Below are 27,874 nucleotides of genomic sequence, written 5' to 3' on the forward strand. Positions count from 1 at the left end.
AAGGTTAGCTAGTCTGCGCTTTGTCAGACCTACAGAAGGAGTGAATTCAGAGAGCCCTCTGCTGAGAACAGCCTGCCTTGAGCCATACAAATTGAGGGACGGTGAGCAAGAGTGATTCATCTGTCATGATGGTACAAGGAGGGAGAGAGAGAGAGAGAGACGAATTGCAGGTAGCTAAGATTCAAGCCCTAAATGATAGGGCTTTATAGATCATTATCAAAACCCATGAATTGCAGCTAGAAGCAAAATTCTGTTGCACTATAGATCTCCACTGCAGAGAGAAGGAGTGAGAGAAAGCAGTATCATCTAGTCAGGGCCGGCTCTAGGTTTTTTGCCGCCCCAAGCAAAAAAATTTTTGGCTGCCCCCCCCTCCCGACATGAGCCCCCCCCGCCCACCAGTACCCCCCACTCACACCCCCTGTTGCCCCAGCACTGGCCTCCCCCCCAAATGTGGGATCCGCTACCAGCACACTGCAGCCGAGCCCTGGCCCAGCTGCGACTCCGTCCCCATGCGGGTGGAGCTGCTGGGCAGCACGGAGCGGGAGTACTTCCAGGTGGCGGCACGGCTACGGGGTGGCGCAAAGAACACGGCCCCCTCCCTGGGCTTCGCAGCACTGCTGGTGGCCAAGGTGGATCAGTTCGTGCTCACCGCCCTCACCCTCGACATGCTGGCGGCCAAAGACCTGGAGAGCCCCCTGGACCTGCTGCTCTTCAGCCTCACGGTGCCCTGGCCCAGCCCTGGCAGGAGGGAAGGCGAGGATCTCCGGCTGCGGGGCTACCTGCTCAGCACCGACGAACCCAGCCGGCCGCTCACCTCCTCACACACTGCAGGAGCCCCTCGCCACCATCGCAGCCCGGGCTCGGCTCCAGGGGACCCCGTTTCCCTCCCTCCCCGGCTCCTCACACACACTGGGTAGGGCCGCCCAGAGGATTCAGGGCAAAGCAATTTTGGGGGCCCCTTCCATAAAAAAAAGTTGCAATACTATAGTAACATGTATTTGGAAATGTAAAAAATAACTAGTGAAAATTAATTTGTAATAATTTGAAAATACACCAAATACATTATTTAAAAACATTAAATGCTTTACTGGGCTCAGAGCTGGGGGTCAGGGCAGTGGGGTCAGGGGTGTCCGGATCAGATGGGCTGGGCTCAGAGCTGGGGGTCAGAGCTGTGAGGGGAATGGGGTGAGGGGGGTGCCCAGCTCAGAGGGGCTGGGCTCAGAGCTGGCGGTCAGGGCTGTGGGGAATGGGGTCAGGAGGTGTCTGGATCAGAAGGGCTGGGCTCAGAGCTGGGGTCAGGGCTGTGGGGGAATGGGGTGAGGGGGTGTCTGGATCAGAGGGGCTGGGCTCAGAGCTGGGGTCAGGGCTGTGGGGAATGGGGTCAGGGGGTGTCTGGATCAGAGGGGCTGGGCTCAGAGCTGGGAGTCAGGTCTGTGGGGAATGGGGTGAGGGGTGTCTGGGCTGGGCTCGGAGCTGGGGATGGGGCCGGGGGTGCCCAGGTCCTAGGGGCTGGTCTTGGAGCTGGGGTCAGGGCTGGGCCTGGGGGTAATGGGTCGGGGTGCCTGACAAACACCTCCTGAGACCCCCAATCCAACCCCCTTCCCTGTCCCCTGACCGCCCCCAACCTGTGCCCCCTCCTGCCCCTGACTCCCCCCGAACCTGTGCCCCCCCCCCCCCCCCTGCCCTGCTTACCCCAGGCAGCTTACCCCCGGCTCGCCGCGCGGCAGCCGCATGACTCCAGACGGGGCTGAGCTCTTCCCCGCTCAGAGCCTCGTGGGGAGGGGGCGAGGCCGCAAGCTCCAGGCTCAGCTCAGCTGCCTCCGCTTGGCCCGGAGCTTGTAGCCCTGCTCCCTGACCACGTGGCTCTTAGTGGGGCGGGGCTCAGCCCCGCCCCCCCAGCCAAGCTGCTGCCGGGCTGTTTAGGACCCGGGGAACAAGCGGAGGAGGAGCGGCCCGTCTTCTGCAGTCAGGCAGGGCCGCGGTACCAGTAAGGGGCCATCCCTCTCCCCCAAGCGGAGCCGGTAGCGCGGCCCTGCCCGGCTGCAGGGGACGGGCCGCTCCTCGGCTCGCAGCGGCAGGATGAGCTGGGGCCCCAGCCCCAGCCTTTTGCCGCCCCCTATATTTTGCCGCCCTAGGCAGCAGCTTGTTTTGCTGGTGCCTAGAGCCGCCCCTGCATCTAGTAGTTAGAGTTGAGGAGGGCATCGGGATTCCATTCTTCTCCCTGCCACCTACTGGTTGTATGGCTAATAAAGTAAGTAATAGTTGGAGATATACCAATCTCCTAGAACTGGAAGGGACCTTGAAAGGTCATTGAGTCCAGCCCCCTGCCTACACTAGCAGGACCAATTTTTTTTTGCCCCAGATCCCTAAGTGGCCCCCTCAAGGATTGAACTCACAACCCTGGGTTTAGCAGGTCAATGCTCAAACCACTGAACTATCCCTCCTCCCTATGGGCAAGTCACTTAACCTCTCCTTTTCTGCAGCTCTAAAATGAAACTAATAATATGTACCCATCTCTGTTAGAGCATTTTGGATGAAAGGCAATGGTAAGTGCAAAGTACTACTATTTTATAATCAGTCCTCATGCAAATCTCCTACTAATATCCACTGAAGTGAAACAGGAGCAGAATAGACAAATGAGGGGCATAGTGAAGGACCATGCGTCATCTAGTTCTATCTGCTTGCAGCTGCTGCAGGGCAGTTTAGCATCACCTCTCACAGCAGCCTGAGAGTCCTTTGTATAGCTTAACCTGGAATATCTCCAGAGATAGTGGCTGCGGTTCTTGTTATGTCCCTTGACAGCTGGTTATGTAATTAGAAAAAGCAGTGCTTGAAAACAATAGAAAGATCTCTATGCATTTTAAGTAACACTCACTGAGAGCTAAACATTCAAATTCAGACAGACTGAATGGCTTTACTTTTGGAGGCATTTAAAGCTTTAAATTGGCAAAAACAGGCATTCTGTATAATTTGTAAAACTGGTTTATCTTAGATCTGAGCTTGTCTTGAGCAAAATTCAAACCTATATTTTACAGATGAATTATAAGTTGCATTGAACTGGGGAAGAAGTCTAACAACCCTCAGAACATGAGACTCTCTACTTTGACTCCAGTGGGGTTTGAATTAGACTCTCTCTGCATATAACATAAGACCCAGTCCTTCCAAAAGCTTACAGTCTAACAGACTGTATCAACATACAACAAAATAGGAAGAGATGAAAGAATATATATTCCCATTCTTCAATGTTAATGCTATCCTATTATGTATTTTTTATTTTTTAAAACTTTACATCATATCACCAGTTCTTCAATATATTGCCACTTTCACAATACCTCCTGCAGACGTTACACCCCACCCTGCACTGTTAACTGTCAACACATTGTTTGCTATGATAAGTGAGAGGGTGTTTTTCTTTCCTTATCTGTGTCTTCTCATGCTGATTGGGATGTCCTCACTCAGCTACTTTGTCCCTTTCCTCAGCATTCATTGGTTCACTCCTTAGAAAACCCTGGCTGATCCAAATTCATCTATTATTATTGAGCATGTTTATTATGGTAGTGTGTAGGGTCCAATCAAGAATGGGCCCCTACTGTGCTAAGCACGGTACAGCATAGAATAAGACACAGCCCTCACCCCAAAGAGCTTACAGTCTAAAGCAAAGGTAGTCTATTATTTTTTGTCAAGGTCCAAATTTCTTGGTCAAGGTATAGTGAAGGTCCAGACTCCAGAGAAAATAATAATAAAAATAATAAGTAAATAAAATGATTTTGGGGTCCATTCAAAAGCATCTGGAGGTCCAGATGTGGCCCATGGTCTGCCTATTGACTACCACTGCTCTAAAGAGACAAGACAGACAAAGGGTAGGTGAAAGGGATAGAATATAGAAAATGAACAATGAGATGGTAGCAAATGTCATGTTAGTTTCATGACGATTGTTTTTGTTATTTAAATACTTTCCTATCTGCTGTTGTATGGGGAAGCCAGGAGTTATACCATGGATGAATCTAGTTCAGCAGAACATGTTTGTTGTACCAGCATGAGATCTGGAAGTAGACAGGCCTAAAAGGAGAACCAAAGCAAGACTGAGTGCCATTACCCACTCCTCATTAAGATCTACTTCTACCAAGGGAACCATATGAAGTGGGTCAACCACATTCTTGCTTTACTAGGATGAAATTCACCCTGTGAAAGTCCTGTTTCCCATTCAAGTCCCACGTAAGATTTCAACCTTAAATAGGCCTTGAGTTGACCCTTTGCAGAGGGTGAATTTCACCGAGACATTTGTGAGACATATTTATTTACATTATTTTATAACTATGCCGAGCCACATGCCTTTGTTGAAAAACAAGTAACAATGTCATCTTATAGTGTGAGCTGTGACTTTGCCAGCAGAACCCCCAGCCAAGGCAGAACCGTCGGTGTCTCCAAGAAGAAGTAGTATCTGCCCTGTGTCTGCAATAAAGTGCTGTTCTAAAAAAAATAAAAAAATTAAAAAAAAAAAAAATTTGCTTGTTTCCCTGGTTACATCCTGAGTGAAAGGAGTGTAAACTCTCTAAGTTAGGAACTATGTGCAATTTATCTTGTAATGTAAGGAGTGATGCATTTTTGGGTGATGTACAAGAAAAAATAACAATAAAGAACAGAACCAGGCAGCACATCCAAAACAATCTAATCAATTGAGAGTTTAATATACTAACAGAACTGGGGCTTAAAAACTAGTTCAACTAAACTGGAAGTTTAGTAAACTCCATGTAAATATTTACATTGTTTTGGAGCCTGACAATCTCTCAGTGTAAAGTGCTGTTTATAACACAACATTTAATGATTATACTGTGATGCTACAGTAATTCCAATAATACTCTTGAACTTTGAGTAATTTCATACTCTCCTGATATTATATTTATTAAACCTGAGCAATGGCATTAAAATTAAATGGCTTACACCCTGGTCCAAAATAAATTGATATGATTTTTTCTGTCTGTAAATTTATCCCGGCCTAGCAGCTATGTTTGGCTTGCCAGGTCTATTCCTGATTGTGTGACAAAATAGATTATTAAGTCATCATAAGTTGAAAGAATTTTGAAAGAGATCAGCAAATTTATGTATGAAAAGCAAATGAAATTGCAGTTTGTCATTTAACAATGATGTGCACACAATGAACACCTTATCGGGGGTTCTCAAACTGGGGGTCCTGACCCCTTGGAGGTCGCAAAGTTATTTTGTGGGGGGTTGCGAGCTGTCAGCCTCCACCCCAAACTCCACTTCGCCTCCAGCATTTATAATAGTGTTAAATATTTAAAAAATGTGTTTTTACTTTATAAGGGGGTCACACTCATAGGCTTGCTGTGTGAAAGAGGTCATCAGTACAAAAGTTTGAGAACCACTGCCTTATATTATCCAAAAAATCCATGCTTGAAGCTGAGAAGAGTTTCTAGGTTTGAATCAGGCTGAAATAAAAAGTATGATGCCTAGCACTAGCAGAATAATTGGGCTGTGGGCCCCAGGACACAATAGAAGAAGAAAATATTCTTAGGATTGCCCTCTCGCTGCTGATAAAATCCTACTTGTCTTCTACCGAATCATGGATGAAATTCACCTCTCTGCAGAGGGCCAGCACAAGTTCTGCGCACCACTCCAACAGGGTCCTGGGTGCTCTGAGCTAGCCCGGCACATGGGAGTGAATTTCACACCCAACAAGTGGAAGGCATAGCTAAAACCTAGTTTATCATGCTCAATAGATACATTCTGCTCTTCCCAGGCTACTCCTAGGTAGGTGAGGCTTCGTCCTGCGAGTTGCTCAGCACATGGGCTTGATAAAGCAAAGCACTTAAGCACAGGAGTAGTCCCACCACCACCACCAAAAAACATGCAAGCCCCATAGCCCAGGATCCCTCCACCAGCCCCCCTCCCCTCCAGATCTGCTCCCCCATAGCCCAGGATCCCTCCAACAGCCCCCCTCCCCTCCAGATCCGCTCCCCCATAGCCCAGGATCCCTCCAACAGCCCCCCTCCCCTCCAGATCTCCTCCCCCATAGCCCAGGACCCCCCAACCCCTCCAGATCCCCACCCCCCATAGCCCAGGACCCCTCACACAGACCCCAACCCCGCCAGATTCCCTCCCCCATAGCCCAGGACCCCCCCAACCCCTCCAGATCCCCTCCCCTCATAGCCCAGGACCCCTCACACAGCCCCCAACCCCTCCAGATCCCCCTCCCCCATAGCCCAGGACCCCCAACCCCTCCAGATCCCCTCCCCTCATAGCCCAGGACCCCTCCAACAGCCCCCTCCCCTCCAGATCCTCTCCCCATAGCTCAGGACCTCTCCAACAGCCCCTAGAGCCCCCTCCCCGTAGCCCAGGACCCCCAACCCCTCCAGATCCCCTCCTCATAGCCCAGGACCCTCCAACAGCCCCCAACCTCCAGATCCCCTCCCCATAGCCCAGGACCCCAACCCCTCCAGATCCTCCTCATAGCCCAGGACCCTCCAACAGCCCCCAACCCCTCCAGATCCCCTCCCCATAGCCCAGGACCCCCAACCCCTCCAGATCCCCTCCCTCATAGCCCAGGACCCCCAGCCCCAACCCCTCCAGATCCCCTCCCCCATAGCCCAGGCCCCCCAGGACCCCTCCAGATCCCCTCCTCATAGCCCAGGACCCCCAACCCCTCCAGAGCCCCTCCCCCGTAGCCCAGGACCCCCCACCCAGCCCCCAACCCCTCCAGCTCCCCCGGCCCCGGCTCCCAGCGCCCCGCTCCTCCCGGCTGTCTCGGGCCCGCCCCGCGGGCTCCTCCCAGGCCGCTGCCGGGCGCCGGGCCGGGGGCGGGGAGGAGGAAGGGGGCGGGGCGGAGCGGACGCGGCGCCGCCGCGCACAGCAGCCGAGCCCCGAGCGGAGCAGGCGAGCGCAGGCGGCGGGCGGAAGGAGGCGGCCCGGCGGGCACCGGCGGCGGGTGAGTGGGGCGGCGGCGCCGGGCCGGGCCTGCTCGGGGCGCTCCGCGGGGAAGGGCCGCGAGTCCCGGCTCCCCGGAGCGGGGCCGGGCCCCCAGGCAGGGGGGTGCCCGGGGAGGTCAGGGACAGCCGGGGGTGCGGGATACCAGGGGTCCTGCCCCCAGCCGGGGGGAGGTTGATGAGCCCCGGGGGTAAAGTGGGGTGAGTCCGTGGGACCCCTGGGGAAGGGGGCATGTGAGGGGCCCGGGGGTTCATTACTCAGCCCAGGCTAACTGGGGGGCACTGCCCCGGGGGGGGATTCAGGGACCCCCCCCGGGGCCGCTGGGAGTGAGGGATAAAGAGGGCACTGACCTTTCCCGGGGGGGGCACTAACTTGTGTCCTCCCCCAGCCCTGCAGGGGGAAGGGAGTGTGAGTCAGGGCCCGGGGTTCCTACCCCAAGGGTAAAATCAAGGGCCCAGGGAGGCAGGGAATGGGCACAGTGACCCCCCCCAGGGTGAAGGGGGCACAGTGACCCCCCCCAGGGTGAAGGGGGCACAGTGACCCCCCCCCCCAGGGTGAAGGGGGCACAGTGACCCCCCCCCAGGGTGAAGGGGGCGCTTGGGACAGGCGCTGCTCCCCGCACGATGGGCAGGCTTTGGCTCTAGGAAGCGGGGCAGGGATGTGCGGGGGGCACTGACTCGAGGAAGAAAGGATGGGGTGGCATGGGCACTGCCCCCAGGGTGTTCCTGGGCTGGCAGCACTGCCAGGCAGCGGTTCTCTCTCTCCTCCCATAAAAACGGTTCTATTGTGATTTCCTGCGCGAGGCATGGGGCATGCATCTGCCTTGTTGGATCTGAACTTGGCTGGCATCAGGCATATTTGGGATGGCCTGACCTCCTGTTGGCAGTGCCCATGCCACACATGGGAGCTAGCAGGGTAGTTTAGTGCATTCCTTGAGTTGCTGCCATCAACCACTCTCCCACACCTCCTAGACCCACCTAATGCATGCTAGCCATAGTAATGGTGGAAGTGAAACCAGGAATTCCCCAGCGTCTCTCAGCCCCCCAGATGTGGGGACAATCAGACGCCAAGGATGCTGCACTTCCCTATTTTGGGGTGTGTGGAGGAAGGAGGGAGTGAAGTTGTCTGGCTCCTGGACTCTTTACTGCTTCCTGTTGCCTTTTCAGTTCTGGTGCGTTCAGTGTTGCAGTAGCAGAAACTCTCCCCAGATTGTATAATTGGGCCTGAGAAAATCCTGCAGTTCTCTTGTGGTCCATGCAGTCTGGGGTGTCTGTCAGTCCTAGAGAGGCTTTACAGCTCAAAGTGAAGAGGGAGCCAAGGAACCCAAGTTGAAGGGGAGCAGGCCATCTCACTGCTTCCAAAGACATTGCAAGGGGACATAAAAGGCTGTTGTAGTTCTCTCATCCCTTGTCTTTGAAGATAACTTGAGGCTAATATGTGAGACAAGGCTTAGGTGGTCTGTGTGGGAAAGATCTATTTGGGGTGGATGATACTTGGATTTGGGTGTCTGAATGTTAGATTCTGAGTGTTTATTTTCCTGTTCCTACTCCCTGACTTTGAAGAGGAAAGTTTGGGAAGGGCCATTGAGACAGTTTGTAAACTGTTCTCCAACGGCTACCTCTCTGATACTGTTCTCCAACTTGAGTTTAAAGTTTTCTGCAGCCCTAAATCAAAATAAAAAACAAAACAAATGTTACCTGAATTATCAAGGCATTCAGAGCAACAAGCTAGCTTTGGATTGCTATTTTGGGCAGTGGGTGAAAGGGGAAAAGAGGATCATCTTTCATTTGCATGGTTGTGTCTTTATAGTGCTTCCTATTTTCAAACATTTTATTACATTGCCACTTTTCTGAAGGTGTCACTCTAGGAGGGATCGTCTTCTCTCCTTGCCTTCTGCCAGTCTTCTATTTAAATGTGAGGGTGAACGAGGTTGTTTCGATTTTGTAAGTTACAGCCCTCCAAGTCTGGGTAGTATATAACATCAAAGTATATATTTCAAGAGCTGCTTTCATTATTGATAGCTACATTCTGACTTGTAGGAGTCTTTCTGAATTTTTTCTTGGTTAACTTTGGCATGTACATAGAATGTACCTCTGCTCGGCACTGAAACTTTTAAACATCACATAATGTAAAACAACCCATGCCCAATAAATCATCTACATCACTCTAAAACTTTTAAAATAGGGAGTTGACTACCACAAGAATTACCAATAGGGTAGTCTTTCCAGTAGTATTCCATAGAAAAACTTATCTGCCTCCAGACACCATCAAATTTAATTTTTCCCCGTTCATTGAACTGCAGAAATTATTCATGGTGAAAGGCACACTGTTTAGCTCAAAATTTTGTGGGTTTTTTTGTGTTTAGGAAATTTGACAAAACCTCATAGCTATATTTATGTTGCCAGTATATATATTTTTTAAACTTAATTGCTGATCATTTTGAGTTTGAGTTTAAATCTTTCTTTGCAATGTTTGTAACCAAGCATTGCAGTCTTGTGTTAATGTCTGAACCAGAAATTGAAACTGACTAGAAACAAAAATGAAGCTGACTTGTCTATTTTCATTGTTCTAGTCATATATTGGAATGAACTGCAAACAGTAAACAAACACCACAGGTAATGAAAACCAGATTTTTAAAAATTTGTTCATTTTCAATCATCTGTAAATATGGTACCACAACTTCTTGTTTGTGTTTGTATTTATTAAATTGCTTTTAACCAGAGTGGTAGTTTGTAATTTTGGCTTTGTGTATTGTTCGTAGTCTAAAATGTGGCACCAAATGTGTTTTGAATTTAACAGCATCAAATAATCTAACTCATTGTGTTCTTTGAGGAAGACCAGGGTTGAATTGTGAACTGCCCTGATTTGGTGTGTAATATTTTGAAAAAATTCTCCTTTGTTAATGGAATAGCACTTGATTCTTTATCCAATTGGCCATGGCAGACTCCTCAAGAGGTGAAATATGTTTAGTATGGAAGTTTCTGAAATTGTGAGACAATAAGGACTGAAGTCACTAAGAAACAGATAGTAATAATCAAACACTCTATACCTTAATGCTGTTTCTGTGAGTTTTAAGTGAAAGAGAAATTTAAAGCAGAACAGGCTGGATTCTACAGTATCTAACTTTTTAATTTATACACAGCTAGTGTGGCACACCATCTCCTAAGTATGAAATACTTTCTGATTATTCTGACATCATTATCATGTTGCTATAGTGACTTCATTACACTGGGAATGCCATGTTCACATCCTGTTGCTATGGAAAAGATCAGTGTTATAAATAAAAATATTTTAGTCTATTCATAGCTGTGACAGATAAAAATGCCGTCGTTTTAATATGCCCTGATTGCCTAAGAGCGATAGTGTATTTTAACCAAACTTTTTTTGTGCTGAGTTATGAACTAGGGAATTGACATTTCAGGTTTCTAACACCTTGTCCCTTCGACATCCCCTCCATTGCATTTGATAGCAGGGGTTATGAAATACTGGCTGCAGAAATCAAAAAGAGAATGTATGTGTAGTTTTTAAGGTGGAGCTGAGACAGGAAGTACTGTGCTTTCACATACTGAGTCTAAAAATAATCTGTTTTCATACACAGTATTTTCATCAAAGCGGGACACACGGGGACAAGGGGAATATTGGTGTTCCATCAAACTAAGATCCTCAACAGTGAAGTGAGTTATCCTTTTATTTTCATAGCTATTTCTCACGGGGTTTATAAATTTAGGATAGCTAAATCTAAAAGCTTGTAACTGAACTAACCTAGGGGTTACATAAAATGCAAAAACTTTGCTAGATTAGTAGACCCACTTGGTATTTGAAGAGCAAAGGTTATATTGGGTTTGAGGGCTCAAATTAAACCAAACACACAATATTTAATCATGTCTCTTGGCTTCAGTTTGGTGGAATTTAGGTCAGGTATCTTTTGGTAAGATTTTAGAGAGGAATACAGGCTGAACAGGGCATAATTTATTAGCACAATGTAGTTTCAGTGACATGTTAATGTTTTCATTTAGAGACTGGTGTTTACACAATATGTCAGAATGGTTTAGAATTGAAACCAAAGGCTTCAAATATAGAGATATATGTAGACTATTTTGTGATATGTTTGATGCGTCTTCACCTAATATGAGGATGGCATTGCAGATATAATTAAAGAATTGAAATTTAGTTAGATGGCATTAATATAACATGTGAGCATACGATAATATCTAAGTTTTAACAGTACATTGAAACACAGTCTTCATGCATAATGAAATCTAAAATTTAGTATGTACTGATATATCATAGTATTACTTCTGTCCTGTACTATGTCCACATAGAGGACTTGCTGTGTTATCTGGAGAATAAATTCATTCAGTGCAATTTTACATATATTTTTTTAATGGATCTATAAATAGTCTCTCTTTTCCAGATTACTTAACTTGTCTGTAGTTTTATACAACATTATCAACCATCAATTTAATTATTTTTTAAAAGAAAAATCATAGTGTCTTGGTTTTAAGGAATATGTATCTATTTTTAGTGATGCAGGAAGTGAATCTTTTGAACATATTTAAAGTTTAAATCTTTACTCCATATGTTTGGGATACTGTTTGCAGAGGTGCCTACTTAGAACTCAAAATTGTTCCCCAGTCCTGCAATCAGATCGCTGTAGGTAGCATCATGTGCCATATGGAGCCCTCTGCATGGGTGCAAGGGTCCACTGGTGGATCTGATTGCAGTACTGGAACTGTAGAAATAGTGGTTTTAGATTATTATTTTTAATATATAATTTTATGCATGTCCTTGCACTTTCTAATGTGAGATGGTATGAACCTCAATTTTCCTTAGGCACTTTTGGTGACTTTGTGTACTTAGTTCTAATAGAAGTGGACTTTGGAGACAGGTAACCTGATTCAACCAGTCCCAGGGTTGTGTCTGGATAGATGGTTGTTTTTCCATTGTAGGCCTACTTTAGTTTGTAAAGGGAAGCTTGTTGGTTTTTTTTTTCTTTCTTCTCATTAGAGTGCAGTTCTTTGAAGACTCTCTTACTCCTGAGGGCATTCTGTGCCAAAAAATAAAAATTCTATGCACAGTATTTTAAAATTTTGCAAATTTTATTTGTCAAATAAGTGTGGAGGCGCCACCATGGCATTGGGGAGCACAGGCCACTGGCTGCACAGAGGAGGGAGATCACTGTGCATGGACTCAGCTGTGAGGCTGCACCCAAACCTGACACAGCGCAAAGACCGGGCCTGCCCCAGAAATACCCCAGGCCCCGCCCCTCTGTGCCAGGTGCACCAGGCTGGCTCAGCAAGGCAGGATCCAAGTGTGGAGGGGCTTAGTTTGGGGGGATTCAGGTGTAGGTTGAGAGGTTTCTGTGTGGGGCAATCTGGGTGCGGGTAGCTCAGTGGGGGATCTGGATATGGGGGGATCTGGATGCACAGGGGCTTGTTGGGGAGGGGTTCTGGGTGCAATGGTAATGGGACTCTGCAGAGGGGTCCAGGTGGTTGGAGCTCAGTGTGGGGGGTCCGGGTATAGGGGGAAGAGATCTCGGCGGGGGGTATGGGTGTGGGGGACTCAGTGGGGGGGTCCAGATGCAGCTGTTTGGGGCATGGTGGGGATCTGGGTGTGGGTAGCTCGTCTGGTTGGTTATGGGGGAGTGGGGCTCATCAGGAGGGGTTCTGAGTTCAGTGAGGTGAGGCTCGGTGTGGGGGTCTGGAGGCACGGGGTTGGGCGGATGGGGAAGCAGATCCTTGTACAGGGCTCCTGCCCCCTGCAGCTGAGGAGCGATGGGTGCAGAAAGCGCGGGGGGGGGGGAGGGGGTTGTAGAGCTTCCTTCAGGTGAGGGAAAAATCTGGGGGTGGGTCTGACTCGGCCCCGGATGCTGTGCAAAGGAAGAGAAAGTCCTGTCCGCCCAGTCGGGACTAGCAGCTGAGCCTGGGGCAGGGTAGGAGCCACTAACTGGGTCTTCCCCAGTCCCGCCGCCTGCTACACAGTGATTTACTTTTCTTCCAGCTGCCCTGGGCCCCCGAAACATACTGCTGGGGAGGGTCGCATAATTGTTCTTGTGGCTTCCCTTTGCTTCTCCTTCAGAAAGTCATTTTTCTGTGGAGAAGCAAAGAAATCTGTAGGGAACATAAATTCTGCGCATGCGCAGTGGCACAGAATTCCTCCAAGAGTATCCCTTTATAGTAAGCTGTGAGATAGATACTGATTTTTTTTTCACTCTGATTAAAGTTTTTTCTTTTCCTTCTGTTGAAGACAACTTGATTAGTAGCCTATGTTCACATAAGTTTATACAGCAGTTGCAAGTGTTCTTGATGAGCAACAGTTACGTTTTTAGTGTTGAGCTGATCTGGCAGTGAGATAGGTATTTTATTATTAAGAATGCATTTGGACAACTGCAGAGTAAACTCATGATGTTTATGTTCGTATGGTTTAGCTTAATTGAAGTGTTTATCATTATTTAACAGAAGGCTAAGAAAAAAGCACAACTCTAGTGAAACCTTCTTTTTAGAAGAGTGCTCAGTGCCTTAGTCAACTTTTGGTTTAATTAGCCAACTGTACATAACTTGTGAAAGCTTCTGATCCTAGAAACACGACTCCTTGGGCAAATCAACACTACGAAGTTAAGTCTACTTCTAGCCACTGCAGTAATTAAATTGCTTTTGCATGTCCACACCACACTCCTTGTATTGGCAGTGCATAGCCTCACTAGGAGCACTTGCACCGATTTAACTGTCAGTGTGGGGCTTTGTGGGACAGCTTCTGAAAGGCAGCAACAGGCAATGTAAGCAATGCAGTGTCTACACTGACACTGTGTTGCCCTAACTATGTCCACCTAAGTGCTATGCCTCTCGAGGAGGTGGAGTTAAGTCAATGTAGTGGGCAAGTTACATTGGTGGGAGTGACATTTTAGTGTAGATGCTTACTGAGTTAAGTTGACATAAGCTGCCTTATATTGTGTGTATAGTGTAGACCAGACATATTCCCCCGCAACCAACCAGATCCCATAAGTCAGGGTGTCAGAAGTTGGAAAGAAAATTGAATCTTACCTGGGTACCTTGTTTGACCCAATCTTCCTATGTTCAGATGCCATCCACAGAGAGGTTAGGTTTTTTATTTTTATGTATTTATTGCCATAGCCCATGTGGGTGGCAACCAACCTTTGGGAATATTTAATTAATTTGCTAAACTACCATGTTGGCTCTAGAGTGCCAATTAATGTCCTCAAAGCCCACACTTCAAATGAGTTTGTACTATTTCCTCTTACAGTGAGTGCAGTGCGGACAAAGAAAGAAGGGTCTCTTTACCATGGAAAGGGGATTATAGCATTATCAGCTTTTTGCTGATATTGGATATGATTGAAAATGTAATATGCTTTCTGCTGCTAACTGCAAATATAGTGAAGTTCACTGTATTTCAAATAGAGCATAAAACATGCAAGATGAATTTTTCAATCATGTACATATGACACACACTAATGATAAATCCCTATGATTTTGACTAGATCAGCCCAACAGAAGGGACTTAATTTGTGTGTAAAGTGTTTTCAATCATAGTTGATTTCTAAAATCAATACAATTAGAAATAAACTTGTTTCCCCTTCTTCACTCTTGTACAAAAACAGAAGTTGTCATTAGTCATAGAGTTAAGTTCCTTTTTCTTATCTTGCTGAATTTTTACTTTCAATAAATTTAGAATTTTTTAGTTTAGGGGACAAACTAAAAGAAGTAACCTTATTGCACATCTATTAGATTTGCCAGCGTGTCATCGTATCAATTTTAAGTTGAAATAATGGCTGTTAGAATGTCTAGATCATTTCATGTGTTTCAGGGTTAATTTTGGAAGAAAAATAAAAGTATCCTTGGGCATATAAGCAAGTTACTGCAGAAATGATTACTCATTTGATGCTCAAAGCTTGTAAATTAAACAACATCCAAATTATTTTAATTAGAGGAAAACATAAAATATTCACTTGAGGTTTGTTCTTCTGGTGACTACTCCCTTACAATTTAAGTGGAGGTTCTCAGATCTGAACTTGGCTTTGTGCCCAGTTTTGGTCCTAAAGATCCCCCTACTCCTTCATTTTGGGGCTGTTTCTTTTCCACTCCTCCTTGGAATACTAACATGAGTTCCTATGGAAAATCCTAGATGTCTGTGGATGGAGGCACTTTGGCAGGGAACTACCATTTCTACATCATCTCTGGACTTAGACTCCAAGACTTGAGACAAACCAAATTTATTCCTGATGTAGTTCCATTGAAGTTACCTTAATAATATAGGCCCGATGCCCCACTTCAGCCATGCTGTGGAAAACCACTGTGCTCAGTAAAAACTGTGAAGATGTCCATGAACATGTCCTAGTCTGTCCTTCCTAATTAGATTTGCTTAGTTCATCCTTCATGAATTATACAAAGGGGATTACTTTCTATAGTTTGATATTAACTTCTCTATTCTATAAAGGTTATTTTCTAACTCTCCTTTCCTCTAGCAACATATAGGTTGTGTCTGTCTGATCAATTTAGGTTTCTTAAAAAAAAAAGTTGTGATTCTTATAAAGGGACATGTAATATGCTGCTTCCACAGGTACTATGTTAAATGTCATGTTTACTAGTCCAAATAGTATTGGTTGTTGTAATGTAAGGCTTTTGGGATAAAACCTGGTTATAGTATATAAATCATGTTGTCTCAATTCTGTTTCATAGAGAATCGCCAGTGTTCGAAAAAAGCTACAAGATTAAATGGCATTAATCTAAGCTGTAAGGCCCCAGATGAATATGTTCTGAATTGATTTGATCATGCTTTTCTTAATAAGTGTCTAAGCAGGCCACAACAGAGAATCCTCAAAGGTCAGATGAGATTTGTTATAGAGTAATGGTTCTGAGGGGGTATAGCTGGCAACTTGGTACATTGCCTGGCATGTGCTAAAAATTCTTTCATACTAAACCTGATTTGGTAGATAAAGCAGATAGCTAATGACATTAAAACCAGTTTACCGTGCAGTATTGGAAATTGAGCATATTTGACAAGTCATTAAAGGAGTTCATACATGGATGGTCAAGGTAGACTCTGAAAAGCATCTTATTAAAAATCTCCAGACAGCTGTGGATGCTTGAAAAATTGCTTTCTTCTCTAGCTCTCCTCACTCCAATTAAACATCAAAAGTGACTAGTGATTTTGGGTGCCCAAATGGAGACATCTTCCAGTGGCCTGATTTTTTACAGTGAATGCTCAGCACCCACCCTCTTAAAATGAGGCGTTTAAAGTTGGTCACCCAAAAATCACTAGTTAATTTGAAAATTTAGGCCATACATCTTACATTTTCAGTTTATTCAAACAGCGTAAAACTATTTAGTATCTTGTTATGGCTGCCATGACCACCATAGGACTTTCATAGTTGCTGGTTGACTCCATCTAGCTGAAGAGTGTTGTTTTATAATGGGTAGGAGGCCAGACCTTTCTCATAGACTAACCACTGCCTCCTGGATACTGAGGTTGGGCTGCACCTCTCCCGTCAGGGTAGGTGATCTATTTTGTTGTTCCCATATCACAGGTTTATGAAAACACTTTGCAACATTTCTGTTAATCTCATGCTGTGACTGTTTAGGATGAAAAACTGAGACTTTGCTTCCACCATCTCATCCAGAAAGTTCTGATCTGTGGCTTTATATTGAATGGTGGATAGTTTGGTGAAAGGTTGCTGACTGCAGTCTTTGGTAGCAGAGCATTGCTTACCATGAGGAACCTTTGTTGTACATTGAGGGTAAGATCAATTAGATCAGACTGAGCTTTTAGCTTCTGTGGAGAGCAGGGTCTTCTCTGCTTGGCTCTCAATTGGTATTATTATAGTGGTGGGGCACGGGGACCCCAAGTTACCACTTTTGAGTTGGGTCCATGTCTCTGGTGGTTGATAAAACCTTAGAGAGAGATAACAGGCCCATTATTAGAGGACTGTCCCAGCTTCCCTGTGACTCTGATAATCTGGTTAATTATTGCCCGTTCTCTAAACTCGTTTTTTTGGAGGGGAGGGAGGAGGTTGAATAGAAGGTGGGGGTGAAACTTTCACCTGTTCTAGGGTATAGCTGACCACCTACTGGTAACTGATCTTTCTTGCTGAAGCACCTAATACCTGTGTTTCAGGTTCTAATTCCTGTTCATTTCCAGATGCAGTATAAAATGATAGATTTAAACTATCACATCTTTAAATGGGTCAGACCTTGATTTCTGAGAGACTGACTTTCCCTACATACCACCATGGTAGTAAAGGCTATCTGACACACTCTAGCTAATGCGTTTAACAAAAAGAGGCTATGGGTGGGTAGGCTTTTCAGGGAGGAGCCTGTGTAACTTGCACTGGTTTGACAGAAACAGTTTGTTTACCTTTAAGTCTAATTTTGAAATTGTGTGGGTGGGTTAAGGGCAGATGTGGAAGGGTGGTTAATTTTTGGTCAGTTATCATTTTAGTTTGGTTTAGCTCTAATGGTCTTTGCAGCTAGGGAGAAGCAGAATGTGCTGTGGAAACAGTGGAAAAAGAACTACACACACAATGCTGTCAAATGCAGAGTGAACAGACTGAAAACATTGGGGGGTGGGGGAATGGGATATACATTCCTTGTCAGCTTCTATTACCGTAACATTAGGTTTTGTAACTAAACGAGGTACAAAACTTGCAGAGAAACTTGTGCCTTTCATGTCCCAATAACACCACAGAGTAGTCTGCCTATTTATTGGGTCAGTCCTATCCTTTGAGTTAATGTTCTATCTACTATGCCTAGATTATTTCATCTTTCTAGGTTTTTAGACTACTCATCATGGTGTTAAGGTGAGCACCATGGTCAGATTTAAAATATTGACTCTTTGTATAGGATGAGGGCAAGATTATCTGTACATACATTAATTGACTTTGACCTTTGCTTTCTAAAAATGAATTTGACTACATACAGGTACTTTTAAAATCTAAAGCCAAATTCTGTTTTGTTTACTGTGTAAATTCAGAGTGCCTCCACTGAAGTCAGTTTTCAACTGAGGTCAAGTTCAGTTCTTACCTGAAGTCAGTGGAGTGACTCCAGATTGGCACTGATATAAATGAGAGCCTAATCTGTTTTTTTGTTTGTGTGTTTTTTGAAAAGTGACATTTTGAATCTCTGACACTTAAATAAAACCTGCACTGCAAAGAATTACTCCATTAACCAGAGAGCTGGTTAATGACAGACTTCTCTAATCATTATTCCGATGCATGTAATTTACAATTTTTTTTAATACGTTAAAATGAAGCGTTGCTAAATCATTTTTGCAACTAAAGGTGCAAGCTGCTTAGCCTAATTAAGTGAGGCCTTCAGTGGTGCTTTACATTAGGTGAACTGTGACCTCTGTGTATTTCTGCCTCTCAAGTCTGTTTCAAGGCTTAATTCAGTGTGTAAAAACTCTGAGGTCCTTGGATTGAAGGCAGCACAAATAAACCAATTATTATTATTAGGCCTTTATTATGCCTTTTCCTAGACTATAGTGAAACATTTCTGTGTACAGATGCTATGTGATGTTGCTCTGAGCAATAATAGCGTGTTGTCTTACTGTCACTTCTTTGATAAGAGGACACTACTAAAAGAGAAAAGAAGTTTTTTAAGACTAGTTCTTGTACTACTCAGTCCTTTATTGGGATGTAAATTGGATTTCCCTTATAGAGTCTGTCTAGGTGTTTATATTATGCTATCCTCATGTGAGCACTTGGCGTACATGTTTAGTTTGGGGCCTGCTCATTTGTTTTTTTCAATAAGCAGAGCTTATATTGCCTTACAGGAGTTTCAGCTCTGTTATCTTGTAGTTAATGCCCTATGTGTTAGCATAATTGTATCATTTTTTAAAACTGTTGTTGTCTTTTACGTTTTCTGGTGCATTTGAGGACAGCAGCTATGGTTAAATCCTTAACCAATTGCCAGACGCACTTTGAGAACTTCCCTGCAGAAGCTAATACTTGGCAAACATGGTCCCATGTTAACGAAGTCATTCTTGTTACCTGCATTTCATGCTCCAAAAAGGGGGCAAGGTGCTGAAAGGATCACAGTGATGGATATAATATGACTGAAGCAGATAAATTTAATTACATCATTTTAAATGGGACAGTTGGATGTGTATGCAGCTTCAGTGTTTAATATGTGTGTTGAGGGACTGGAACGAGTAAGTGACTAGTAGGTAACTGTTACTGTTTTGTCAAATGCTGTTGAAGGAGACAACATTCTGGCAATTTGTTACACCTAGTAGCAGTTACTGTGTTTGTCAATCAGCCACATTGCATAACTTTGCTGCTTGTGAGAGCACTACAGGAGAACAGACCGCTTGCATTTAATTTGAGTGGCTGAAACCGCAGATTAGAGGCTTGTTGGAATGTTTATTTTTTGTTAAAATATTTGTTGGATCCAAAGATATCACCCATGCTGAATATCTTCAGTATTAGAACATGTGTATTTGTCATTGAAATTGCAATATTGGTTGTGTTCTAATTGCTACAGAGCCTGATTTTTCAGAGGCTCTGAACACCCACAGCTCTCATTCACTTCACCCAGTTGTGGGTACTCAGCACTTCAGGAAATCAGGCTGTGGTGAGAGCTCTGCTGTTTTCTATAGTTGACCTGGACAGTATCATGTACCTTTTTTTGACAAATTACTTGAAAATAGAGCTTACAGTGGACTGTTGACAAAATTGGAAAGGCCTGTGTGGGAAGAGGAGGAGTTGAGCTAGATTTATTGAATTGACTTCAGTTGGTGTTCAAATGGGCACTTCTTGTGCCTCTTTTTATAGCATTCTCTTCTCTAATGTGAATGCATTTGGAGTTTTAAGGAGAGGCTAGTCAGAAAAACCCTTTCATTACAAACAACTGACATCCTTTTATATATATATATATACCCCCTACTATGAAGTGAAAGTGCACGTGATAGTTTAAAGGCAAAATAGTCCTCTGTGTAAGGTTATATGTAGTGCAATTTAGCTTTACTTTCAAGCCTTGTCAGGGACACTTTAAAATGGTAACCATGGAACTTGATCCATTAATGTCATGTCTTGAATATTCTTCTTGGTTACTAAGCCTGAAGGTATGTGTAGATACATATAAATAAATAAATATGGTTTTGGATGTTTTGGGTTGTGGCTTTGTTTTGAAATTAATTATGATTGGAAATAATTGGAAAATAATATGTCAGATTAAAGCTGCAGGTAGTAGCTGGCCCAGACTGCATGCTCACATGGAACATTTATGCAAATAACCAGGCTCTTATCATAAGACATCTCGAGTTGGGTTATTACAGTCCATATGTAGCATAAAAAAACCCCACTTTTGGGAATCTCCTTTAAACCTCTCTGAAGGCTTGTGTTCATGCTCTAGTCTAAGGTGCTGTCTCAGAATGGTGCAGAAGCTGATGGCACATAGCTTTCTTTGTCCTGCAACTTCTGTGTTTTATAGCCTGTCTCTGTTGCACGTACTGGATTGCTTAAAGTTGACTATAAATGTAAAATGAAGCACAAGTCAATTTAATACTAAAATTAGTTGAGCTTTGTAATTTGTAGAAGAGCTGAACATGACATTAGAGTATCAGAGGGGTAGCCGTGTTAGTCTGGATCTGTAAAAGCAAGAAAGTGTGCAGTGTTAATATATAGACACAGTAGCAGCAGCGCATGAGCTTTTGGTTTTGGAGCCAGAAGAGTGTCTGTCTGCAAGAGTGGGGTAAGAACCACTAAAAGCTCTATGCTACTCATGTGCTGCATGTATATATGTTGCAGGATTCTTTGTTGCTATGACATTAGAGGACATCAGGGCCTCTGGGCGCTACCTCATCACACAGCAAGCCTCTGAGTGTGACCCCCTCCCCCTTTATAAATTTAAAAACACTTGGTTATATATTTAACACCATTATAAATGCTGGAGGCAATGCGGTGTTTGGGGTGGAGGCTGACAGCTCGCAACCCCACATGTAATAACCTCGCAACCCCCTGAGGGGTCCCGACCCCCGTTTGAGAACCCCTGACGTAGAGCTTGAAGCCTGAAACTTTGTTTTATTGTGGTTGATGTTATAATTTTATTGCCAAGCTAGTTGTAGAATGAACTGCATCCCTATGGCTTGAGGGTTGAAAAATCCTTTTCAAAACTATGTGGTACACAGTGTCTCAGATTACAATGTTGGACTTGTATAGTGATTCAAGAAAATATTATTTAATGGAAGTTTTTAATTTTGAATGTTTAGTGGGGAAGATTAAAAGGTCTCCTAATAGCCGTGCAAATTAAGGCTATTGTAGGCTCTGACAATTAACACACAAATTAAAATCTTATGTGTTCTATGGGACTGATAGGTGTACAAAACTGAGCATCTCCAGGGCATATGTTGAACAAGCATTTTAAGCTGTGAACTTTTTTGGAATGCAGCAAGAATCTCCAATACTAAAACTGGTGAAATTTCCTTTTTTAGTTGCTTGTGGTTTATCACTTAAAGACTTTTATTTTTTTCCTTTTTTGGCTTTTGTCTGCCTCAGTCATATGTAACCTCTCTTGAAATTACTTCTGCAAGTGTCATTATTGGAGATGGTTTTTAATTCCATCTAGGGGAGTATTTCTGGATCAGTGCCATTGCTGCTTACATCATCTAATCAATGCACCAGGTATGATAATTGATGCCGTCTCTTTCCTCTATGTTAAACTCAGTGTCCTTGTTTGAAACCAGGTTGCCTATAAGATTTTTTTTTTTGAACAGCTGTTTCTGTTGAAATGAGTCATGATCTTTTTAGACGCTAAAACTGACTCTACAAAACTGTGTTAAACTATAGGAAGCTTTTTTTCCTTTTTGAGGATGGGTGCCAAATTTAATTTCCCTAAGAAGTTTTAGGGGTGAACTGCCAAGGTTGTTTTGTCCACTTAAGCCTGTCAGCTTTGGAAAGATTTTAAATCTTTAAGAGAATCTGGCAAGAGGTCTAAAACTCACAGCGTGAAAGTAATGGTACCCCTTTTTTATGAACATCCAAGGCCTGTGTTGTAGGACCTTCTGCTGCCCAAGAAAGACTGAATGCGATTCTCCTCAGAATCCATCATAGAGCTGTCAAAGACTTGAATATTCCTTCAGTTAAAATTATCAGAGAGAGTTTGTTTTCTCTCTCTCTCTCACTCACACCCACCCACCCACCCACCAGTTTTCCAGCCAACTCTAGTCTGGCAATGTGGTTCCAAGACTGGCCAGAGAGGTAAGTACAGAGTGATTTAGCACCCTTTTTCTCCCTGTGAGCTAGTATTTTTTTCCCAGCAATGCTTTCAGTCCTTGCAAACCAAAGCTAATGGTCTAATCTTCAGACAAAATTCTCTCTAAAGTCACTGGGAGTCTTTCCTGGGTAAAGATAGCAGGGCTTGGCCCAAGAAAGCAAGAGACCAACCTTAAAATAGAACCTAGGTCACTTGCTTGGTAGTGCAGTGAGGTAGTATGCTTTAAAGGGCAAAACTGTCTTTGGTGGTGGTCCCCCCCTGCCACTGACTCACTGTGTGATCTTGAGACAGTCACTTAACATCTCAATTCCTTCGTTTCCCCATCTGTATATCCTCTTTTAATCAGATCTTTGCAAAAGTGCTGTAAAAATGTTGTCATACTGTCAAGTGTGGAACCACCTGCTCTGTGTAGCCTTTACTTATATAAAAGAAGATCTTAGTTAATTTAGGGGTTAAAGTAATCCTGGTGCTCTACAGTGGCAAATATTTTGCTTGAGGGTGTTGCCAGTATCATTTGTGGGAAGGTAGGCAATTTAGAGACATTTACTTCACTTAGGTTTATGAACATTTCACATGTGACTGAGGCCAGCCTAAACTGTGTGTGCCAAATAAAGCCAGGCCCCTGTGAAAACATGGCCGCGTGCCCTGTACAAAATATAAACTCGAGTTAAACTTTCCAATTCATGCCACTGTATAGAGAGCTGTGTGAGGTTTAGTTTACAAGCAAAAATAAACTTGGTCGCCTCCTAGCCTTCATTCCTGCATCTCTCGCGATTGCTACCACACAGTTGGCAGTGTCTGCTAGAGAAAGGCCCAAGATTGGAATATCATGGGTGTTGGCTCTCAAGAATGGAGGTGCAGTCGAGCTATGTGAGGGAGTTAGGTACCACCTGCTCACACTGTGCCTGGCTATCCCCTCAACATGCATGAGTGTTGTACTGATTCACAGATACAGGGTGATGGGTAGTCTTCTATTACCAAAGCCCTTTATGAAGAGGATGTATTTGAGTTTTAACTAAAGCTTCCATAGTTCTTTGTGCTATGAGCAAAATAAGTAGTTTAAAAGCAGACTTGAAAGATTTTGGAACACTGTACTCAACAAGTAATTAAGACAAATTTTGCACTGCTTTTTGAGAGTTTCAGGGGAAAACCGAGCTTTTTATGCTCAATGTAGATATTGGTATTTTGATGTTTTAACAACCTATTCAGTGAACTTGTGTATGAGTTGTCAGTGCCTTTTAGTACTAGAATGAAGTGTGTGTGTGTGGTTTTCTCCTCAGGCTCTGGGGAATAATACTAAATGAGAGAGATGAATAATAAAGGATTTAGCAGGCATATTAGATGCTCTCACTTGCAATAAAGTGAAGTTATTAAAACTGCTATTTTTCTATGGAGTAATTAATTTACTGCAAGTCAGACTCCTGTGAAGTCTCAGTGTTGCTCTTGCTACTTAGTGAAAGAACTTTGAGGTGCATCTTTGATTAGGAATAGATTTATTTTAGCACTACATTTTTGTTTTTATTAGGGGTTTCTTTTTCTGAAATGGGTGCTCATCACCCAAGGCATTTAACAATTTTATGTGTACCATTTCTTTTTCATTAATTACCATAAAATGGATGTTTTTCATTCAACAATGATTGTTAGAACAGACATTTAATTAGCCCGCATGCATAGAAGGTAGGGACAGTTTTGTTACTTGTGCGTTACTTATAGACTAAACTTGGAAGTGCTTTTTAAGGTAGTGAGAATCCCTAGACTTACATATGCAAACATGACCTTTAGAGCAGGCTGCATAGCTAAATCAAATGTATGTATACACAACCTGGTTATTACTGCTTCAGCTATTCAAGGAATCTTAGTATTTTCTGGAATTTAGTTTATGATCTAGCAAACACTGAACTAGAATTAAGGGCTGAACATTTTCCCCTCCCTCTTTTATGTAAAACACATTTTAAATTTTTAATGTAGAATACGTGGCAGCTCCGTGGTGCACAAACAGTGCTTCCCTCCTTGCCTTGTGTCTTGGCTTCTTGGCTTCTCTCCTCTTCCTTTTTCTTCACTCCTCCAGGGGTACTTACAGCCCTCATTACCATGATATCTGTGTGCCTCACAATCGTTAATGTATTTATCCTCACAACATCCTGATGAGGTAGAGAACTGCTAATATTTTATAGATGAGGATTGGGAGGTCCAGAATACTTAAGTGTCAGTGTTACACCAAAATTGAATGAGAATACAGCTGTCACCTGCTTGTGATAGAAGCTGTTTTTCGATTAATAATAAACAGCCTGTTGGAAAAAAATTCTGATAAAACTTTTTTATCTGAATTTGCCCATTCATCAAAATTGAAACGTTTTGTGGAGACTGGGTTTTGTTGACAAAGGTCCGAAGGAATCTAGGCAGGGTCCTTGGCAGCCTGCCTGGTGAGCTGATAGGAACCTGGAAGCCCTGGATGTGCTGCCTCACAGCTCTTCAACAGTCCAGGCTCTCAAGGTCTGTGGCTCACCAGGCGGACTGCCCTGGACTCCTTTTTCTTTTGCAGAGAATTGCATGGAGTTTGAGTTTAAGGTCAGAAGGAACCATAGAGCATCTGTTTGACCTCCTGTATATCACAGCCATTAAAATGTGACCCAAACGCAACTTTAGTTAGACTAAGCATTTCATTTCTGATTTGGAATGAAACCAAATTTTGAAATAAAAAAAATTTCTCTGCGAATTGGAATTACCTTACTTCACCCTGCTCTAATAAAAAAAACTAGTAAATGTGCTGTGGTATATTAGTAATGTAATGAGGGTTTACTGAGATGAGAACTCACTTAGGTTATGTCTACACCAATGGTTCTCAACCACGGGTCCGGGGGCCACGAGCAGGTTTCAGGCGGTCTGCCAAGCAGGGCCAGTGTTAAACTCATTGGGGCCCAGGGCAGAAAGCTGAAGCGTGGGTCCCTGAGCCCTGCCACCTGGGGCTGAAGTCAAAGCCTGAGCAACTTAGCTTCGCAGGGACCCCTGTGGCATGGGGTCCCAGGCAATTGCCCTGCTTGCTACCCCCTAATGCCAGCCCAGGCTTTTATATGCAGAAAACCACTTGTTGTGGCACTTGTGGGCCATAGTGTTTTTATAGAATGTTGTGGGCGGGGCCTCAAAAAGAAAAAGGTTGAGAATCCATGGTCTACACTACAGCCTGTCAGCAAAACGTATGTCACTCAGAGATGTGACTATTCCACCCCCTGAGCGACATACGTTACACTGACACAAGCATTCGTATGCACAGCGCTATTTTAGCAGGAGAACTCCTCCTGCTAACAAAGCTTCTGCTTGCAGAGGTGGGTTTTTTATGTTGACGGGAGACCCGTTGGCATAGAGCATCTTCATCAGATGCGCTGCAGCTGTATTGGCACAGTTGTGCCGCTGCAGCTCTGTACGTATAGACATCTTGGCTGAGAACTTGTGTGATTATTGGTTTTTGTGTACAAAACAGGTGGATAAGCAAATTTGCAAGATTTGCTGTCTAAAAATACATTTTGTTTTCATCAAAAGTACATGACTTTGCTCTTTACCACTGAGACTTACATTTAAAGATACAGCTCTTGTGAAGTAGCCTAAGTTTTTCTTGAAAGCTGTGGTAGCCTGAATGCAAGAAGAAGAAAAGCAATTTTAAAATGCATAATCATGTCACTGTTAGTTTCCAAAGTGTCTTCTCTGCGGCTTGGCAGGTTGCTCCTAGGGATAGCTTGAAAACACCAGGGGTGGGGGAAGAGGATAAAGACAAAATATACAGTAAGGGGAAGATGAAAGATTCAAGCAGGAGACACAGAAGGAGTGAGATGGCAATGGGTTTAGACAAGATGAGCTTTTTAACCATGTTAGAATGCTGCCCTGAACAAACTTCTTTAACTTTCATTTTGTTTGATCTCATTAAAACTCCTTGATGGCGTTAAACAATCATTAAGTACAGTCGATGGGATACTATTTCATATTAACCATACATGCATTTCTTTAAAGTGATCCTCTCTTAATTGCTACAAAAAATACTGGTTTAACCTTGGGAGATATTCCTATTTAAGATGTAGTGTGAATCTAAAATGCTCCTTCAAGGAATGATTGAAGAATGAAAACCCAGCTTTTAAAACATCATATTGTACTATAATTTGAATTTAAAAAAAAAATCCTTTATACTTAAGAACTCGTACCTGCCTCTGCTCTCGCTGGCGAAAAAAATACTGTATCAATACATTATATGAGATTAAAAAAATAACCACGTAAAGCTGTGTTTGTCGAAAATTCTCCTCTTAAGATGAATGCCATTTTTGGTATAGAGAGAGCCAATGGGTTTATCTGTGACTGTTTTAGAAACAACATCGTTGTTTTTAAAACCAGTTAAGGTTGCTGAGTGATCATCTACCACCTTATCATGTCATGTACAAAACCTAAGTACATAAACAAGGAAGTGAATAGTTTAAAAACATCATCAATCTTTCCCTGTCTATATAACACATGACTTGGTAAGAATAACACCCATTTCAACAAAGCAACCTCAGCTCTGCTCCAGGTTGAACCTTTTACCATATATCTCAAAATAGTTACACAACAACCTGATGAAGAAACATGAAAATTGTATATGATTTGAAATGAATGACATACAGTACGAGTCAGCAGACAACAGATGGAAGGTGACCACTCACAAAATCAATTTATCTAGTGTTCGTATCCTGTAACGTTTACTTGTTTTTGATGGTGGTGGAGGGAGAAAGGAAAGATCTGAGTTGTCTTCCTCATAGAAGAGGAAAAGCTGTCAAGAACTTTTCCAAATTGTAAAAAAATCCTGTGCTGAAAACTTTTAGTAGCTCTAGGTCAAAAGCAGAGAAATGTCCAAATGCAGCTGTGTTATGCCTTCTCAGGAGGCCCTTTTATTCTTGTGTGGTTTGCTACATTTGAACTGTGTAATTCACTGTGACGCTGTGTTTCCACAGTAGAGATACACAGCACTTCCTGTGGAAGCAGCTCTACTGAGTCTCTTCTGTAAACATAATTGATAAAAGTCCAGCTTCCCCCAAAACACATACAACGTAGGTAGGCTCCTGTCCTCCTGTTCCCAGAGTAGCACTCATTAGTATTAAATCTGCAGTGGTACTGCAGTCCATTTAGAGGGGAACCTGCCAATTACAGCCAGTGACATAGTGTTTTGGTCTAATTTGAGGATGCAGTATGTGTTGGTCTCTGAGCTTTGCCTTTGGCTTTCCCTCCACTGTCTTTGTCTAGTTGGCACATGTCCCTAGCAACTTTCTGTAAATGCAGACCAACAGGACAAAAAATAAATCTAGCCATTTGAGCACTTCAAGCTGTAGATGCACAGAGTATTTGTTCCCCGATTAAAGTGTTGGTAGGAAGCATTTTAAAATGCACAGCAAGGAGGCAGGCAGGCAGTTTCTTAGAAGGGCATATTTTGATGCTTACAGACTAAAAGTTTAATTAAAAAAAAAAAAAAGTTGAGGCAGGTATCATTTTTCCAAAGACTAAATTAATTGCTTCTTTTAAATGTTTCTCTCAAATTTAACTTGAATGAACTGCAGTATGGAACTAAGGTCTCAGATCAGCAAAACTTTTAACCAGGTGTTAACTTTAATCATGTGAGTAGTCACACTGAAGCTGACTGGGACTGCTCATTGCAGAATTGGGCCCTATGTTATAAAAGTCTCAGGTGGGAGTAA

General features: G+C 43.6%; 1 protein-coding gene across 6 annotated transcripts in view; it reads left to right on the top strand.

Annotated features, from left to right (window-relative positions):
• Positions 1 to 6,834: 6,834 nt before the first annotated feature.
• RAP1A (RAP1A, member of RAS oncogene family) overlaps positions 6,835 to 27,874 on the top strand; it is a 71,263-nt gene continuing 50,223 nt past the window's right edge. For 2 of the 6 annotated variants that reach the window (XM_039536267.1, XM_039536270.1), the window contains exons 1-3: positions 6,835 to 6,943; positions 9,515 to 9,557; positions 10,541 to 10,616. The gene's annotated coding sequence lies outside the window, so the exon portion shown is untranslated. The remainder of the gene's footprint in view (positions 6,944 to 9,514; positions 9,558 to 10,540; positions 10,617 to 27,874) is intronic. The other 4 variants (XM_039536271.1, XM_039536268.1, XM_039536272.1 and 1 more) reach the window with 4 other exon arrangements.

This window comes from Mauremys reevesii, linkage group 4 (assembly GCF_016161935.1).
Source record: "Mauremys reevesii isolate NIE-2019 linkage group 4, ASM1616193v1, whole genome shotgun sequence".
Taxonomy (NCBI): Eukaryota; Metazoa; Chordata; order Testudines; family Geoemydidae; genus Mauremys; species Mauremys reevesii.